The sequence below is a fragment of the Leptodactylus fuscus genome, chromosome 3 (assembly GCF_031893055.1).
Source record: "Leptodactylus fuscus isolate aLepFus1 chromosome 3, aLepFus1.hap2, whole genome shotgun sequence".
Lineage (NCBI taxonomy): Eukaryota > Metazoa > Chordata > Amphibia > Anura > Leptodactylidae > Leptodactylus > Leptodactylus fuscus.
The window spans coordinates 243849309-243868034 of NC_134267.1; the positions used below are offsets into that span (position 1 = coordinate 243849309).

General features: G+C 45.4%; 1 protein-coding gene across 1 annotated transcript in view; it reads left to right on the forward strand.

Annotated features, from left to right (window-relative positions):
- The window catches only part of LOC142198386 (uncharacterized), a 312925-nt gene that overhangs the window by 118101 nt on the left and 176098 nt on the right, over positions 1–18726 (forward strand). The gene's annotated exons all lie outside the window — the stretch shown is intronic.

The window sequence follows — 18726 nt, forward strand, 5'->3', positions numbered from 1 at the left end:
GAAAAAATAAACAAAACATGTCATTAGATGGCTTCATCTTCTCATGTGTATCACTAAAAAAAAATAAACATAATGATTATCTAAAATTTATGACATTAATCCAATTCTAAAGACATTAAATATGATTTAAACAGCCAATACTGATACCAACATTACATATTAATATTTCTGTGCAGTTTTTGAATCTGTCTATGGCAAACCCCTCTCTTCTAATTACCACAGATGTTCAGAACCTTTTAACCTATATTTGAGGTTTTGCCTTAAGGGCCAACTGCCAGAATTTTAACATTTTTCTTTATGAGATTCCAATCAAAGTTTTTACCACTGTTATCCAAGCATACGGAAGGAAGATTCCAGCAAAGTCACGTCTCCTTGTTAAAACTTAGCGTTTATTGATAGTAGAAAATATTCATAAAAACATTGTTATTCGCGTGATAGAACACACTGGATACATGCAATCGGTGGAACGGCTGACGCGTTTCGAACACCGTATGTGTTCTTAGTCGTAGCAATTTTATTTTACCACTGTTACACAAGGTTTAAAAATCAAATACTGGCATTTCTGAAAGCAGCTTACACTATAAAGTTATAAATTATTAAACCATATATTCCTAATTGTCCATACATTATACCAGTGGTTTTACAATGTTACAATTTCACTTATAGCTGACAACTTAGCCACCTGCTGTCTCCCCTTTCTCTTCCCTCCCCCTTCTTGCTGACTCCTACCAAACCTGTATAACATGATACCTCTGCTGTGGATATACAGAGGACAATAGGAGGTGGGGGAGGGGCCTGACACTCATTGTGAATTTATCTGGTACCTGGGAAAGCTGGGTGGATTCCTCCTTAGTTAGTACAGAAACAGGAAATGACTCAGACAATGAGGCAGCCAGCATAGAAAATTCATCAATGGTAATAGCTGATGTTTCCACTTGTACCTCCCCACTAGGATCAAATTTTATATTTGCACCAAACACCTCAGTACCAATAAGAGATGTTGGCACATCGTCACTAACAAGCAATTTGGTGACAACATTTTTCCCTCTAAACTTCACATTGAGTGGCACTGTTTATTTTAAAATGATTCTTTTTCCTCCTAATCCAACACAAGATTGAGATTTATCAGTCCTCAGCTCATAAGGTATGTGGTACCCTTTAACCCCTTAGCGACCCTTGACGTAACTGTACGTCATGGGTCGCATGGGGATGTATGGAGCGAGCTCACACGCTGAGCTCGCTCCATACACGGCAGATGCCGGCTGTATAATACAGCCAGGACCTGCCAATAACAGCAGCGGTCGGTGCCCGAGCCGATCGCTGCTGTTAACCCTTTACACACTGCGGTCAAACGCGACCGCAGCGTGTAAACAGCGCCGGCGGCATGGGCGCCGCCATGTTTCGCCGATCGCCGCCCTCCTGAACGTCACATGAGGGCGGTGATCGGTTGCTATTGAAGGCTTCCAGGCTTGTCTCTGCACTAGATCTATTAGACGATGCCAGAGGCAGCCTCTAATAGAAGTGCTGCGATTCTGCTATTCACTGCAGTACTGTAGTATTGCAGTGAATAGTATGAGCGATCAGACTCCCTAGGTTTCAAGGTACCTAAGGGGTCTGATCATAAATGTAACAGAAGAAAAAAAAAAGTTTTTAAAAGTATTAAAAAAATAAAAAAAATATAAAAGTTCAAATCACCCCCCTTTCCCTAGATCAGCTATAAAAGTAATTAAAGAACATTAAACATAAACATATTAGGTATCCCTGCGCTCCAAAATGCCCGAACTATTAGAATATTAAAACATTTATCCCGTACTGCGAACGGCGTAGCGGCAAAAAAAATAAAAACAGCCAAAAAGCGTTTTTTTCAACACTTTGCCTCCTATAAAAAATTGAATAAAAAGTGATCAAACCATCGGATCTTTCCCCAAATGGTATCAATAGAAACGTCATCTTGTCCCGCATAAAAAGACACCACAACCAGCTCCATACATGGAAATATGAAAAAGTTACAGGTGTTAGAACATGATGACACAAATTTTTTTTTCTATTTTGCAAAGTTTATCATTTTTTTAAAAGTATCAAAAAATTTCAAATACTATATAAATTTGGTATCACCGCGTTCGTACTGACACGTAGAACACAGGTAACATGTCATTTGTACCAAACAGTGAATGCTGTAAAAATTAAACCCATAAGAAAATGGCGCAAATGCATTTTTTCTCCAATTGCACCTCATTCTGAATTTTTTTCCAGCTTCCCAGTACATTGCACAGCATATTGAATGGCGCCATTACAAAGTACAATTTGTCCCGCAAACAATAAGCCATCATGTGACTCTGTGAACTGAAAAATGAAAAAATTATGGCTCTTGAAATGTGAGGAGGGAAAAACGAAAATGCGAAACCAAAAAATGGCCTGGTCCTTAAGGGGTTAACAACAGAAATGGCAGCCCCTGTATCCACTAAGAAGGGGATTTCTTCCCCCAATACCTCCCCTTTGTTTTATGTATTATTGCCACACCTTCTTCTGATGTTTTTGCAGGGAGGACTGGTACAGGGTTGCCAACTCCTCATTGAGGGGTGTTGGCACATTGGTCAGTGCCCTGAGCTGGGGGGTTTCCAGCGTTTAAAGATCTACAGTCTTTTATAAGATGGCCTGGCTTCCCACAGTGATAACGCTTGTAATTGTGTTTTTGTTTGCCTCCTTGTCTGTTGTGAGTTCTCTGGCCAGAATTTTTATTATTGAAGGCAAGCAATACCTTTTTCTCCTTCTCAGACCTGTGATCTAACTCAAGGCCCTTGGCAGCTTGTAATAAGGCAGGGGCTTCACTATGCCGCCATTTTGATTTACAGGCTCTTTCCTGACCACATGTCCATCCATCAGGATTACCTGGAGCAGATGGTGCAGAGTTTTGCTCATAGGGAGATGGGTTTTTCTCAGGGGGGGCATAATACATGACTCCCTCATGTTCCTTATTTCTATACCCCTCCCTTTCTATTTCCCTGCTTACCTGCGTCCAACTTTTCAACATTTTTACTTAATTTTTGATCCTGAACCCAGCCTCTATGGATGGAGTCAATTCCTTGCCAATGACTACTATTCAGAAGTCCAGTACAACAACAATTTGCTACAGCTGTTCACCACGGCTCTACTCTCTCTCTCTTCTACTATCTCTTGGGTTGATTTCCATACTGGCTGACTCTGCACTTCTCCCATTTTGTTCTGCGTGCTTTATTTCTGCCTTTTTCACTATCCTCTCTTTCACAAGATACAACACAATATATATATATATATTGTATCTGACTCGAAAGTGATTTTTCAAGGTCAGTTAGATTTCTGCCTTTTTTTCACTGCCCTTTCTTTCACAAGATACAACTGCATCTGACTCGAAAGTGACTATTCAAGGTCAGATGAGGGATCACTATGTCCCTTTGTCACGTGACTACTTACTTTCTACAGAACACAAATGAGGAATACAACAACTGCACAACCACAACAGATCAGCTAACAATTTCAGCCCAAGTTTCTATCTAGCAACACCCATACAACATACTGCTCTTAGGTTCTTTGCAAAAAAAGCTTGAGATATCTATATAAGGAACAGAACATATGTGTTTACCTCACACTCGGACAGGAGTACAAAAAGTCCTTAGAAACACAGATCAGATTGGTAAGAAAAAAAAGTTCAACCTGCAGCTGCTGACTTTTTGGATCCGCGGTTCCAGGAACTTCTGTAATCACTGGTCGTCCGAGGGATCAGTAAACCGTCTCCTTATTTCTCAAGCCGCACGTTGGAAGCGCCAATTTGTTGGGTACATTAAATTGTCCTCGTAAAAGTATGTTGCAGAGCTCCAAATTAATAATTAATTAACAGGCCTAGATGGACTGCAGCCATCTTGACCTGGAGAAGCCACACGCACACACATGCAGCTGATAGTGTATCAAGTGAGTTCTGATTTATTGTTACAGAAGAGGCAGTATTTATACAGACACAAGCAGGTTGGACTTATAACATTTTAGTACTTGGATGTGGAGTGCTGACTAATTACACTTCAACAGGAAACTACCCCCCTACAGTCACTGTATACAGTATGTGTATCTCAAGGCTCAGAAGATAATTACACATCAAAGACCTTTGTGTCACTTCTTGGATCTGACTTCCAGTGTTTCTATAGAACATCCTGTGTTACACACTCTTGACACAAAGGTGCAACTCTGAAGTCAATCAGCTAGATAAGGATTCATTAGCATTCCATTTCCTGGTAGCCCATAGCATCTCCATGTTAATTAGTCTAACCAATTGCTTTTGAGACAAGACTACATATCTTTGCTAGAGAAAGATGGATGACAAATACGAGATAGAAGATATGATTCTAACAAGATCACAGAACGTGCGGCTATATCTGAGGGTGTAATATCACAGAACGTGCGGATATATCTGAGGGTGTTATATATCACAGAACGTGCGGATATGTCTGAGGGTGTTATATATCACAGAACGTGCGGATATATCTGAGGGGGTTATATATCACAGAACGTGCGGATATATCTGAGGGTGTTATATATCACAGAGCGTGCGGATATATCTGAGGGTGTTATATATCACAGAACGTGCGGATATGTCTGAGGGTGTTATATATCACAGAACGTGCGGATATATCTGAGGGGGTTATATATCACAGAACGTGCGGATATATCTGAGGGTGTTATATATCACAGAGCGTGCGGATATATCTGAGGGTGTTATATATCACAGAACGTGCGGATATGTCTGAGGGTGTTATATATCACAGAACGTGCGGATATATCTGAGGGGGTTATATATCACAGAACGTGCGGATATATCTGAGGGTGTTATATATCACAGAACGTGCGGATATATCTGAGGGGGTTACATATCACAGAACGTGCGGATATATCTGAGGGTGTTATATATCACAGAACATGCGGATATATCTGAGGGTGTTATATATCACAGAGCGTGCGGATATATCTGAGGGTGTTATATATCACAGAACGTGCGGATATATCTGAGGGTGTTACATATCACAGAACGTGCGGATATATCTGAGGGGGTTACATATCACAGAACGTGCGGATATATCTGAGGGGGTTACATATCACAGAACGTACGGATATATCTGAGGGTGTTATATATCACAGAACGTGCGGATATATCTGAGGGTGTTATATATCACAGAACGTGCAGATATATCTGAGGGTGTTATATATCACAGAACGTGCGGATATATCTGAGGGTGTTATATATCACAGAACGTGCGGATATATCTGAGGGTGTTATATATCACAGAACGTGCGGATATATCTGAGGGTGTTATATATCACAGAACGTGCGGATATATCTGAGGGTGTTATATATCACAGAACGTGCGGATATATCTGAGGGTGTTTGTCACGGGATGGTTAGAGTCCGGCAATAGGCAATGTGTAATATATATTTCATGTGGAATGTATTCTCTAACCTGTTGTAAACATCAGTGTGTAGTTGGCTGATTCGGGTCTAGTGTGTTAGCACATTGTATGCAAATACCTCTAACTAGTGAGGACCAGTGAGGACAATGGGTGGAGATAATCTGATCAGTGTCTCCAAGAAGATGTTGGACGGTGCATTGTCCATAGTAGACAGGGAGTCTGCTCTCCTTGGTATAGGTGAGGGGGGAAGGATCTGTGACTCAGCCCTTCCCCCCCACAGATATAGGTGTAACAGTCTTAGTATATAGTATATAGCTAGCAGTTAGTATGTGTTAGCCGGCCTGTGCACAGCTCTGAAGAGAGCCAGGATATAGTTACAGGACCAAGGAACCAAAGTTATCATTGGATTGTGACTTCTGTGGACTTATTGTTATTACGGTTGATGTGACCGCCGCCGGCTACTAACTTTGTGGATTACAATAAATTGCTGTTGTCTCCCGACCTCTTGCGTCCGTGTTGATTCAAAAGACCTTCCGGAGGAAGACGTATACTTTTGCTCCGTGACAACTGGTTGGCAGCGGTGGGATCAACAGCGGACAGCGAGATGGACTACAGCAGCCCAGCGATTAATGGAGCCACAACCTCAGAATACAGGAACTGGACTATGGCAAGTCTACAAGTAAGAGCCCGGGAACTAAACCTGAGTTACCAGGGAAGAACGAAAGATCAACTGATCGAGGCACTGGAGGAGATGACCCTGCAAAGCGACCATGAGGAGGGCTGCCCCCAGGAGACTGGAGAGATACGGGAGTGGCAGGTACAGACCCAAAAGAGCAGATGGGTTGTTTTGTATGAGGAGGAATTGGCAGTGCTGGGGCTAGAAGCAACTGCAGAGCAAAGGAGTAGAGCATTACAGAGGGCTCAGGAAACGGAGAAGGAGGAACAGAGAATGGCGTATGAAAAGGAAAGAATGGCGCATGAAATGCGAATGGCTGAGATAACTGCGCGGAATTATAATCAAACGTCGACCCCCAGCCCAACAGTGAGAGAACCACCATATGTCTCCCATAAACACTTCAAGACCTTTGATGAAGCGGCTGGGGATGTTGATGGATATTTTCAGGACTTCGAACACCAGTGCCGCCTGATGGAAGTCCCAGAGAAGGATTGGGTCCGGTATCTGGTGGGGCACCTACGAGATGGGGCTGCGGAAGCTCTCAGAGCCATGGACCCTAGTGATCAGCGGGACTATGAGGCCATTAAAAGAGCGGTGCAGAAGTATTATGCAGTCACTCCAGAGACCTACCGAGTTCAGTTCCGCTCTTTGTCTTACAATGGGGGAAGCTCCTTCCACATGTTCGCCCACAAGTTGAAGCAAGCATGCAAGCGCTGGCTAGAAGGAGAGGAGGCTGTCACAGTCGATAAGATCCTCCAAGTCATACTTAAGGAACAGTTCTTTTCCCAGTGCCCCGCTGAGATCCGTGAGTGGGTGCTGGAACGGAACCCAGCCACAGTGGAGCAAGCTGCTTCCCTTGCAGATGAGGGCCTGACCATCAAGCCGCAGTGGAAGAGGTTGTTTGCAGAGGAGCGGAAAACTACCACAGTCCGCCAGACACCCTTCAGCCAGCCACCCACCTTTCGTGCCCGGCCTCAGGATTACAATTCCCCCTCTACCCCTGCCCCAGCCCATCGGCCTCCAGCTATGAACAACCCTGTCCCTAGACAACGACCCACTGGAAGAATGCTAGAGCGCAGATGTTTTGGGTGCGGGCGGCCTGGACATTTGCAAGCTAGTTGCCCTGCTAACATGGGGGCACGGGCCACCGTGGCATCCCGGCCTATTCACTACCTGGGAACCACCCCTAGGACAGAAAGTTTGGCCCCATTTCCAGATGACTCCATGAATGACCCATCTGTTCCACCTCCAGGGGTCTATGGGATTCAGCCTTCCGCCACACATCCCGCAAACCTTCAGAGGAAGCACTTGCAGGAGGTCCTACTGGATGGCCGAACAGTTGTTGGATTCCGGGACTCGGGAGCTTTCCTAACGGTAGCGGACCCCCGAGTTGTGCGACCCGAGGCCCTAGAGGAGGGCCCTGGCATTTCTATCAAGTTGGCAGGGGGTACTCAAAGACGTATTCCTAAAGCTACCGTGGAACTCGACTATGGTTATGGACCAAAACGATGCACAATTGGTGTGATGAGCGGGCTGCCGGCCGATGTTCTGTTAGGCAACGATGTTGGAAATCTACAGTGCCACTTTGTGGGAGCAGTGACCCGAAGCCAAGCTCAGAGAGAAGCCAACATGGATCGACCGGATTTTCTGCCAGATGCCAGCCCTTCAACCCTACAACTTTACCATTCAGTACCGCCGAGGGAACCAACACCAGAACGCGGATGGGTTATCCCGGCAGGAGGACATATGAGCTATAGAGACTGATGTGCATTCCCCAATTTACCTGTGTAGGCCAATTGTGTCATGCACATGTTTTGAGAGGGGGAGGGGTTGTCACGGGATGGTTAGAGTCCGGCAATAGGCAATGTGTAATATATATTTCATGTGGAATGTATTCTCTAACCTGTTGTAAACATCAGTGTGTAGTTGGCTGATTCGGGTCTAGTGTGTTAGCACATTGTATGCAAATACCTCTAACTAGTGAGGACCAGTGAGGACAATGGGTGGAGATAATCTGATCAGTGTCTCCAAGAAGATGTTGGACGGTGCATTGTCCATAGTAGACAGGGAGTCTGCTCTCCTTGGTATAGGTGAGGGGGGAAGGATCTGTGACTCAGCCCTTCCCCCCCACAGATATAGGTGTAACAGTCTTAGTATATAGTATATAGCTAGCAGTTAGTATGTGTTAGCCGGCCTGTGCACAGCTCTGAAGAGAGCCAGGATATAGTTACAGGACCAAGGAACCAAAGTTATCATTGGATTGTGACTTCTGTGGACTTATTGTTATTACGGTTGATGTGACCGCCGCCGGCTACTAACTTTGTGGATTACAATAAATTGCTGTTGTCTCCCGACCTCTTGCGTCCGTGTTGATTCAAAAGACCTTCCGGAGGAAGACGTATACTTTTGCTCCGTGACAGTGTTATATATCACAGAACGTGCGGATATATCTGAGGGTGTTATATATCACAGAACGTGCGGATATACCTGAGGGTGTTATATATCACAGAACGTGCGGATATATCTGAGGGTGTTATATATCACAGAACGTGCGGATATATCTGAGGGTGTTATATATCACAGAACATGCGGCTATATCTGAGGGTGTTATATATCACAGAACGTGCGGATATACCTGAGGGTGTTATATATCACGGAACGTGCGGATATGTCCTTCCTCTATCAACCCCCAGTTTCATGCTCCCCCTCCATCTCTGTCCATGGTATAATAGTACAAAAAAACAGTGGTACCGCACACTCGTGATATACAGGCAGTGGTGCAAGCAGATAAGGGTCCTTCGACCTTAAAGTCCAGAAAATAGAAATACTGCTGCACACACAAAAAGGAGTTTCTTTGATGAAAGTGCAATCAATTTACCCTGACATTCATTGGGAAACCCACACAGCCAAGAGTAAAGGCTCCATCAAATTTTTATCCTCTCTAGCAGACAACTTCATTGCCCAGCTAGTAGAAGAAAACACGAGAGGAACATCCATTTTGGACCTAGTCCTAACCAACAAAGAGCACATGGTTAAGGGACTACGGGTAGCAGGGACACTGGGATTCAGCGATCATTCTATACTTGAGTTTGGGGTTGCAAGAAGAAGAAGACCTGAGAAGACACAGACGTCAAGGCTCGACTTTAGCAGGGCAGACTTCAAGAGCCTGAAGGCAAAGGTTAGCAGAATTCCATGGTGCAAAATTCTTAAGCACAAAAATGCACATGAAGGGTGGGAAATCTTCCGTAGGGAAATCATTAAAGCACAGGAACTAACAATACCTAGAAGGAAGAAAAATGGGAAGCACCTAAAAATATCAGGATGGATGACCAAAAAATTACATAACCTGCTAAAAAGGAAAAAGGAAACATACAAAAAGTGGAAGATGGGAACTATACCTAAGGAAGAGTACACAGCAGTCTGCAGACTCTGCAAGACAAGCATCAAAGGAGCTAAGGCTGAACACGAATTGAAGCTTGCAAAAGAGGCAAAGAGTAAGGTAAAAGGATTTTGGGGATATGTTAAAAGCAAAAGAAAAGTGAAGGAGACCATTGGAGTCCTGAAGAATGACAAAGGAGAAACAGTTAACATGGTGGAACAGCAGGTGGAGCTACTAAATTCATATTTTGTATCCGTCTTCTCCCAAGAAACTAATGGAAATATCGACATTAATGGTGATGGAGATGAGGGGAAGGAGGACTCCAAGCTGACTATAAGCGAAGGTCTGGTAAGAGAGCACTTAGCCAAGTTACAGGAAACCAAGTCCCCAGGACCAGATGATTTACACCCTAGAGTCCTGAAAGAGATAGCAGAGGAAATAACAGAACCCCTTGCTATAATCTTCGGTAAGTCATGGGAAACAGGAGTGGTCCCTTTAGATTGGAAAAGGGCAAATGTTGTCCCCATCTACAAAAAGGGGAAAAGGGACGATCCAGGAAATTACAGGCCGGTAAGTCTGACCTCGATAGCAGGAAAAATCTTTGAGCAAATTGTCAAGGAACATTTACTTCGGTCCCTGGATGGGAAGGCATTAATTAACCAGAGCCAGCACAGCTTTATGACCAATAAATCTTGTCAGACTAACCTGATTTCCTTCTACAACAAAATCACTGAATGGAGGGACCAAGGGAATGCCGTGGACATAGTATATCTTGACTTCAGTAAGGCATTTGATAAAGTATCACATAACCTTCTTATTGAAAAAATGATTAAGTATGGCTTTGACCAAAAATCAGTTCGGTGGATTCGCAACTGGCTTAATGATCGGGCACAACGAGTAATACTAAATGGCTACACATCCAACTGGAAGAAAGTCAAAAGCGGGGTGCCGCAGGGCTCTGTTCTGGGCCCAGTACTTTTTAATATCTTTATAAATGATCTGGACGCTGAGCCTACTCCCCCACAATTGGTGGAGGATGCGGGCAAGCCCAGTTTAAAGCAGCTCTTAAAGAGACAGACACCTATTTTTCTATTTTTACCTCCGCCACCTTATGTCCTGGGTGAAGGCCATAGGAGAGCCAAAAAGGATGCTGTCATCATGGACGAATTGGTGAAACTACTGGTGAAAGCCCAGCGGCAACAGTGTGCCATAGAGGCATCTGAGGTGAAGCAGCAGGAGGTGAATGCCCTGTTGATGAAACAACTGACTATATTGTGTGAAACCGTGATTGCTCAAAGTACAGGAGGAGAATCTTCTGCTGAGACCCAGACGGTGAGACCCACTGCTCAAGCAACGGTGCAAAGTTCACTACAGAAGATGTCGTCCGCTGACGACGTAGAGACATATTTTCATGTTTTTGAGCATATGGCTGAACGAGAGAGGCTGCCAAAAGAACAGTGGCCGATGTTGTGGCATATTATGACCTGTGTAAAACTGATGCCAGAGATTATTCCAAGTTGAGAAGTGAGATCCTGGCCTGTCTTGGAGTAAATATGCATGTTTGTGCTAGAAGGGTACATCACTGGACTTTTTCTGAAGGTCTCCCGCCCAGGAATCAAATGCATGACCTGGTCCACCTGGTGAAGAAGTGGCTTCAACCAGAGGAAGCCTTCCCTGCCAAGATGGTGGAGTGTATGGTGCTGGACAATTAAACCTGGTCCCTACCACCTAAAATTCAACACTGGGTTGGCTAAGCAGGACCCACAACAGCAGACCAGCTAGTTTGCCTGGTAGAGAGATATGGGGCCACTGAGGAACTCCTCCAGGCACCCTCCAGATGTACATCCCCAAGATCTGGTAAGACCATACCCACCAGTAGGGGTGTGAGGAAGGTTGGGGTGGAAGGTCATGTACAAGAGGAGCAGGCACCTGGAACTGTGTTCTCTAGACCCAAAACTCAAAATGGTACTCAAAAGTACCCAATAGCTGATGTCCCAATAGAGACTACCTGTGGTGTAGTCTGTCACCAGGTCAGTATAGTCAAAAGTCTGTTCCACAGTGTAATTCTCGGAAGAGATTTTCCTGTGTTCTGGAGCCTGTGGAAAAACCGGAAGGTTCTAGATAAAAATCAGGATGGATGTAAAAAGGTTACCTAAAGTTGACCCTGAACCTTTCGACCCAGACTGTGGGGTGCCAGCAATAGCCGAAGTCCCAGAAGAGTATAACTCACCCCTGACAGTGTCAGCTGGTGATACCGAAGGTCAGCGGGAAGTATCTGACCTGCAGGAACTTGAGGTGTCACATGACAATTTGGAAACTGCACAACTCAGGGACCCAAACTTGTCTTGGGTGAGAGAAAATGTGGTGATAAATGGTAAGTCCCAGTATCCGGGGCCGACCGAGAATTTCCTTATTTTACTCTGAACCAGGATTTATTGTATAGCGTTTGCAAAGTAAGAGATGAAGTTATTGAGCAGTTGTGGTGGTATCCCAACCCTTACATAAAGTGGTTCTAGATTTAGTCCATAAGCATGCACTGGGAGGACACTTGGGGTATCATAAAACAAAGGAACATATATTGCAACGTTTCGATTGGCCAGGGGTGAACAGACCTGTACATGACTACTGTAGCTCCTGCCCGGTGTGCCAATTGACTGCTCCAGTCTCACACTTCAGGAGTCCTTTAGTACCCCTGCCAATTATAGAGATGCCCTTTGAGTGTATAGCTATGGATTTGGTAGGACCACTGGTGAAGTCTGCCCGGGGACTTCAGTATATATTGGTCGTATTAGACTATGCTACTCGCTTCCCTGAGGCCGTGCCCCTCAGACATACTTCAGCAAAGCTGATCTCAAAAGAGCTGTTTTATATGTTTTCCTGGACAGGTATCCCCAAAGAAATCCTGACTAATCCTGGGACCCCCTTTATGTCTAAGGTTACAAAGGAAATGTGTAAGCTCCTAGGTATTAAGCATTTGAGAACCTCTGTCCACCACCCTCAGACTGATGGCCTGGTGGAGAGGTTTAATAAGACCCTTAAGGGCATGTTGAAAAGGGTGGTCAGCAAGGATGGCAAGGACTGGGGTTGTTTGCTGCCATATCTAATGTTTGCCATCTGAGAGGTCCCCCAGTCCTCTACTGGATTCTCTCCATTCGAGCTAGTGTATGGTAGACATCCACGGGGTCTCTTGGATATTGCTAGGGAAAGTTGGGAACAGGAACTAACTCCTTACCGTATCATTATATCACATTACCCAAATGCAAAACTGAATTGCGGCAGTAATGCCAATTGTAAAGGAGCACATGGATCCGCCCAGTTGGCTAAAGGCCGCGTTTATAACAGGAAGGCTCAGCTCCGAACCTTCAACCCCGGTGATCGGTGTTAGCGCTTGTGCCCACGGTGGAGAGTAAATTCCTAGCTAAGTGGCAAGGACCATATGAAATAATTGAAAAAGTGGGAGATGTAAACTACGGGGAGCTCCAGGCTCTGTCGTCGGAGGAGCCTTACACCTCCTTTTGTAGTGACAGGGTTCAACTCCGTTTTTTGCCAGGGTTTATACCCAAGGTACCTTCTTTGGCAAACTTAAATCAGCTCATCTCCTTACCAACCTTTGTGCCGGAGCCTTCCTCCCCTGAGGAGGTTAGGCTGCACTCCTTGGATCTAGGCAGATGTCTCCGGATCTACCTCGATCGGACCCTGCTTTTTAGGAGGTCGGAGCACTTCCTGATCCATTTAGCCGGGAGGTTTAGAGGTCAGAAGGCCTCAAAGGCCTCTATATCCCGCTGGGTGAGGGAGGCCATAAAGATGGCTTTTTCAGCTCCGGGGTTTTTCCCTCCAGGTTGCCTAATGGCTCATTCGACCAGAGCAGTGTCATCATCTTGGGCGGCGAGGTTGGCAGTTCCATTGGAGCACATCTGTGCGGCCGCCTCTTGGTCCTCACCCCTTACCTTTGTAAGGCATTATCGCCTAAAGTCCCGGGCTTCTGATGCTACGGCCTTTGGGTGGTCGATCCTGACCTCTATGGGCCGAGAAAACCGTCCCTGAGTAGGGGACTACTTGCTACCTCCACACTTGTGCTGCTGTATGATGACAGGGAAGCTTAGATTATAAAGGATAATCTGTTTTCCCTTAGTCATAACAGCAGCACAAGGCTCCTCCCTATTACTATTGTGATTTATTGTTATGTGTGTTGTATAGATGATGTACTCTTGTATTACCACGCAGGTGGGAGGTCCTTGTGCCCTATTATAGGGCCAGGCTGTGATTGATTAATTAATTAAAAATTCCATCTGTCCTACCAGCACACAGGGGCAGAATACCCCACTTGTGCTGCTGTTATGACTAAGGGAAAACAGATTACACTGATACTGATGCCCAGATTCTGAAAATGACCTTCAAAATTCCGTATCACGTCAGGTTTTTTCACAAATGATGGAAATGTTAAAATTAAAAAAAACATAATTTTTTAACCACATTGCTATATGACAACGTTTGTATCTTGTGAAAATCTTATCTGGAGGGACGGAATGATTGTGTAAGGGATAGATAAACATAAATACATACTCAAACAAGATATTAAGCACTATATACCAAAAAATTATTTTTGGTATATCCTACTAATATTATAAATGTGAAAGTATGTGTGTTTGTGTGTTTGGATGTTTAGATGTTTGGATGTTTGTTCCTCAATCACACAAAAACAGCTCAACCGATTTGGCTCAAATTTTCATAATTCATAGGCAGGATTGAACGATAGGCTACTTTTCGTCACAATCACGGACATATGTTTTTGCCAGGACCCCCACAAACCCACAACTCATTGCACCAGCTCTGCAATCCCACATACTTTTTAGCATAGCAAGCCACAAACTCCCTATTGCCCTCTCGGGCCTGTCCCCTAACCCCAGGCAGGGGAGGAGCCCAAGGCCAGGGTTGCGGGGGTTGGTGTAAAGGGGTCGGGAAGGGGGGGGGGTTTGGAAAGGGAATGCAATGACATCTAGACGGGCGAAGGGATTTGGCTGAAGCTGCGCACATACATACCTTGGGTCCCGGATTGAACGATAGGCTACATGGAATTTGCTCCCGTGACCGGTGCTTTTCACTTTTGAATTTGCTGCAGGACCTGGGACACTGTAGGACCTGGGACGTCATCCCAGCCCCATCAGCAGCTCACCTGGTTGGGTGCCGCTTCTCTATGTGGGCGGAGCTATAGGCCGGCCGGTGTCCACAAGAACATGGCGGCTCTCAGAGGTCCGGAGCGTCCTGAATCAGTGCCCATACTCTGGGGCAGCGAGAAGTGAGTACGTTGCTCGCCTGTGTGGGCTTACCACGGGACCACAGTGCTCTGCCGCAGCCGGACAGGGGGTCGCCTGCGCCGCGGTCTGGAACGTTAGTTTGGCCTGCGGCCTCTAGACTCTGCATGTCCATCGGGGATGTCGCCGATGTCTGCTCAGGGCTATCTACAGTGTCATTCGGCCGCGGGAGAAGGGCTGTGACGAGAGGTGAGTTAGGGGACTTTGAGAAAGGAGAAGGGTGGTGTGTTGGGAGTGAGGAAGTTGCCGGTCCAGTGGGGGACGCGAGAATGGGGGGGCCTGGGCAGGTAAACCCGGAGGCCCCTGGAAGGGGGACGGGGACAGGGCCGCCACAGCGCCCACAGATGGAATGGGGGCACATGTAACATCGGTGCATGGGGAGCCTGGGGTGTGGTGAGACCGTGGGCACAGGTTGATGGAAGGAAAGGTGACACAGGGTCGGGAGGGTCTGGGGGGGAAAAGGGGTCACTGGGTAGGTAAACGGGCAGGGGGCATGGGGTGGTGGAAAAAAGGGGGCACGGGGTAGGTTACACGGGGAAGGGGGCATGGGGTTGGGGGGGAAGGGGACACGGAGCTGGGGGGCAAAGGGCACGGGGTAGGAGAAAGAAGTGAGCACATGAGGGAGTGGGTAGGGAAAAAGGAGGTTGGCGGGCGCCAGGGGGGGAGATGAGGAAAAGGGAGCAGCTGTGGACACAAGTCAAAGGAAGAAGCCTGCGCAGCGCTACAGGTGGGTCGCGAAGGGGGCCAGGGTTCTGCAGACGAAGTCGCAGGTACTGCTAGTAGTGTATATAAAACTTAATGAAAGACAATTACACGTCATCTGACAGACTTTATTCAGAATATTGTAAATAAAAAAAATTTATGTAAAAAAAATAAAATAATGTAAAATATTCTGAATCAGGTCTGTCAGAAGACGCTTTTTGTGTGAATGGGACTCCAGAGCAAGGACGGAACATTGGGTTCGGAAGCAGTGGCCTGTCAGAAGTACATTCACACCTGGCAAAAAAAAAACATTGTTTCGCTTCCACTGGTTGATCCCTCAAAAATCCTGTTGCCACCTTTGCACATCAAACTTGGCTTAATGAAGTAATTCGTGACAGCTTTAAACAGGGCCAGTAAATGCTTTCAATATCTTGTTGGTAAGTTTCCATCAATCACGTCTGAAAAAATTAAAGCTGGCATTTTTATAGGCCCACAAATACGAAAATGAATGGCAGACAACATATTCGAGAAAACCATGAGTAAGTGCGAATTGCGAGCATGGACTGCATTCAAAAATGTGGTAAAAAACTTTTTGGGGAATATGAAAGCTGCAAATGACACCATTTTAGTCGAGGACATGTTGGAATCCTATAAACTGCTTGGTTGCAACATGAGCGTCAAAGTTCACTTTCTTCATGCTCATCTAAATGACTTTCCTGACAATCTTGGTGATTTTACGGAAGAACATGGCGAGCGCTTCCATCAGGATATTAAAGTCATGGAAAAGAGATACCAAGGAAAGTGGACTGTACATATGATATCCGACTAAGAGACTGTATGGACAAACACCGAAGACAATCCAAAAAGAGGGAGTTTGAAGGGTTGCCCAGTGGTGAATGTTAGGTAGGTTTGCTTGTAAGTATGTCTTTCTGTTTATCTATTCCGTACACAATCATTCCATCCCTCCCGAGAACATTGTCACACTTTACAAACCTTGTCCTATAGCAATGGCATTAAAAAATTACGTTGTTTTCAATTTTCACATTTCCATCATTTTTGACAAAACCTGACATGATACGGAAATTTGAAGATCATTTTCAGAATCTGCAGAAAAAAATCCATTCAGATAAACCTATTCATTTGAAAACAACAGAAAAAAGTTGAAAAATTGCGTATTGGTGTTATCTTTCATCATCCAAGCTTGGCAGGTGCGGCTCACAGAGAGTGCGAGAGAAAAAACAGCGTTTGCTACCCCAGACGGGCTCTTCCAGTACGTAACTATGCCTTTTGGGTTACATGGGGCTCCCGCTACCTTTTAGCGATTGATGGACAAAATCCTCAGGCCCCACCGCAGGTACGCTTCAGGGTACCTGGATGATATTGTCACATCCAGTCCTGATTGGGAGAGTCACTTGCTGAAGGTCCAGGCTGTAGTAGACTCCCTTCGGGCAGTTAGCTGCTAACCCCAAGAAGTGTGCTTTGGGCCTTGAGGAAGCTCAGTATTTGGGGTACACCATAGGAAAGGAAATAATAAAACCTCAGGTGAATAAAGTTGAGGCTATTCAGAATTGGCCCCATCCCGTAAGTAAAAAGCAGGTGAGGGCTTTCCTCAGAATTGTGGGGTACTATAGGAGGTTCATACCCAATTTTGCCTCTATTGCAGCTCCCCTGACTGACCTTACCAAGGGAGGGAAGTCTACTCTCATCAAATGGAGTGAAGAGGCCGAGGGGGCATTCCAAAAGTTGTTATTGGTCCTCTGTAGACAACCGGTCTTGATCACTCCCAATTATACAAAGGAGTTTTTGGTGCAGACTGACGCCTCTGATGTGGGGTTAGGTGCAGTCCTTTCACAGGTGATCGAAGGTGAGGAACATCCAGTCACATACCTGAGTCGAAAACTCACCTGGCCGAGAAGAATTACAGCATTGTGGAAAGGGAGTGTTTGGCCATCACATGAGCTCTGGAGTCCCTACGCTATTATTTGTTGGGCCAACATTTTCGGTTGGTTACCGACCACTCCCCTCTCACATGGATGTCCCAGGCTATAGAGAGGAATGCCCGGGTGACAAGGTGGTTCTTTACACTACAAAACTTCAAATTTACAGTAGAACATGGGTTTGGCAGATTACAAGGCAATGCGGATGCTTTGTCCAGGACACACTGCATTGGTGGCACAAAGTGTTTGCCCCTATAGGTTCGAACAAAGGGCGAGGGTATGTGAGATGGTGATGGGGAAAGTTGTGGAAGGACGCAATATCTCCCCCAGAGTTCTCACGTACGTGCGGTGAGTGAGCGTAACACAGGGCTGTAACAAAACCTCACTTGTGCGATTAACCACTTCTTGTCCTACTGCAGGGCGGAGCTCTCATGTACAGGTGGGGACGGGGCCTCAGTACAGGCCTATAAAACCTTGACAAGCCCTCAGTCCTGGGCAGTTCCTGGGGAAAAGAGGAGGTGCCGGGTCCTGTCACAACAACCTGACCTCTGGTGAGAGACCTGTGTGAACACAGCCTCTGTTTTGTTTTTTTTGGTGTGGCTGGAGCCTGTCGGGGGCAATACCCCTGAAAGCACAAAATGGTTGCCCGTATGGGGAGAACACAAAGCCACACATACTCAAGGTTGTATATCAAAATGTTCTAAAGTTTATTACGTTACTTAGCTTTCTAGAGGAATAATGGCTGTATGCTAATTTAGTTATAACAAACGACATCACATAGAAATATGAATTATCATTGGTCAGAGTACAAAATGGGCGTTTCCAATCTATGAATACGTGCATAAGCAGTACATGAGGTAACACATGGTTGTCCGTGTCATCCATTTTAGTTCTAATCATGCTAGCACAGTGCTCTAAGATGGACGGTCTGTCCTTGATCCTAGCTTAGACTATTCTCAGGTCTAATGGACATTCTGTGTCTTGATATGAAACATTAGAACCTAAGTAACAGTTATGAGAAATCAGAAACTTTCCAACCTTTTTCCTAAATATGATAAGAAGGCACAATTGCAAGTCTCTCACAGTAGCTGCGTGACATAGACAAGACATTAGTAAAAGCAATATGGAATATAGCAGACAAGATGGCGGAATGAATGCTAGTCCCTCTCTTTACACAGATATTTGTCCCCTCACAATTCCCCCATTTTAACATATCTCACCTTCCATTAGTCTGCTCTCCCAATGTCATGTGATATGTTAACCTCAATATTCAGCCATCTTGTTCTT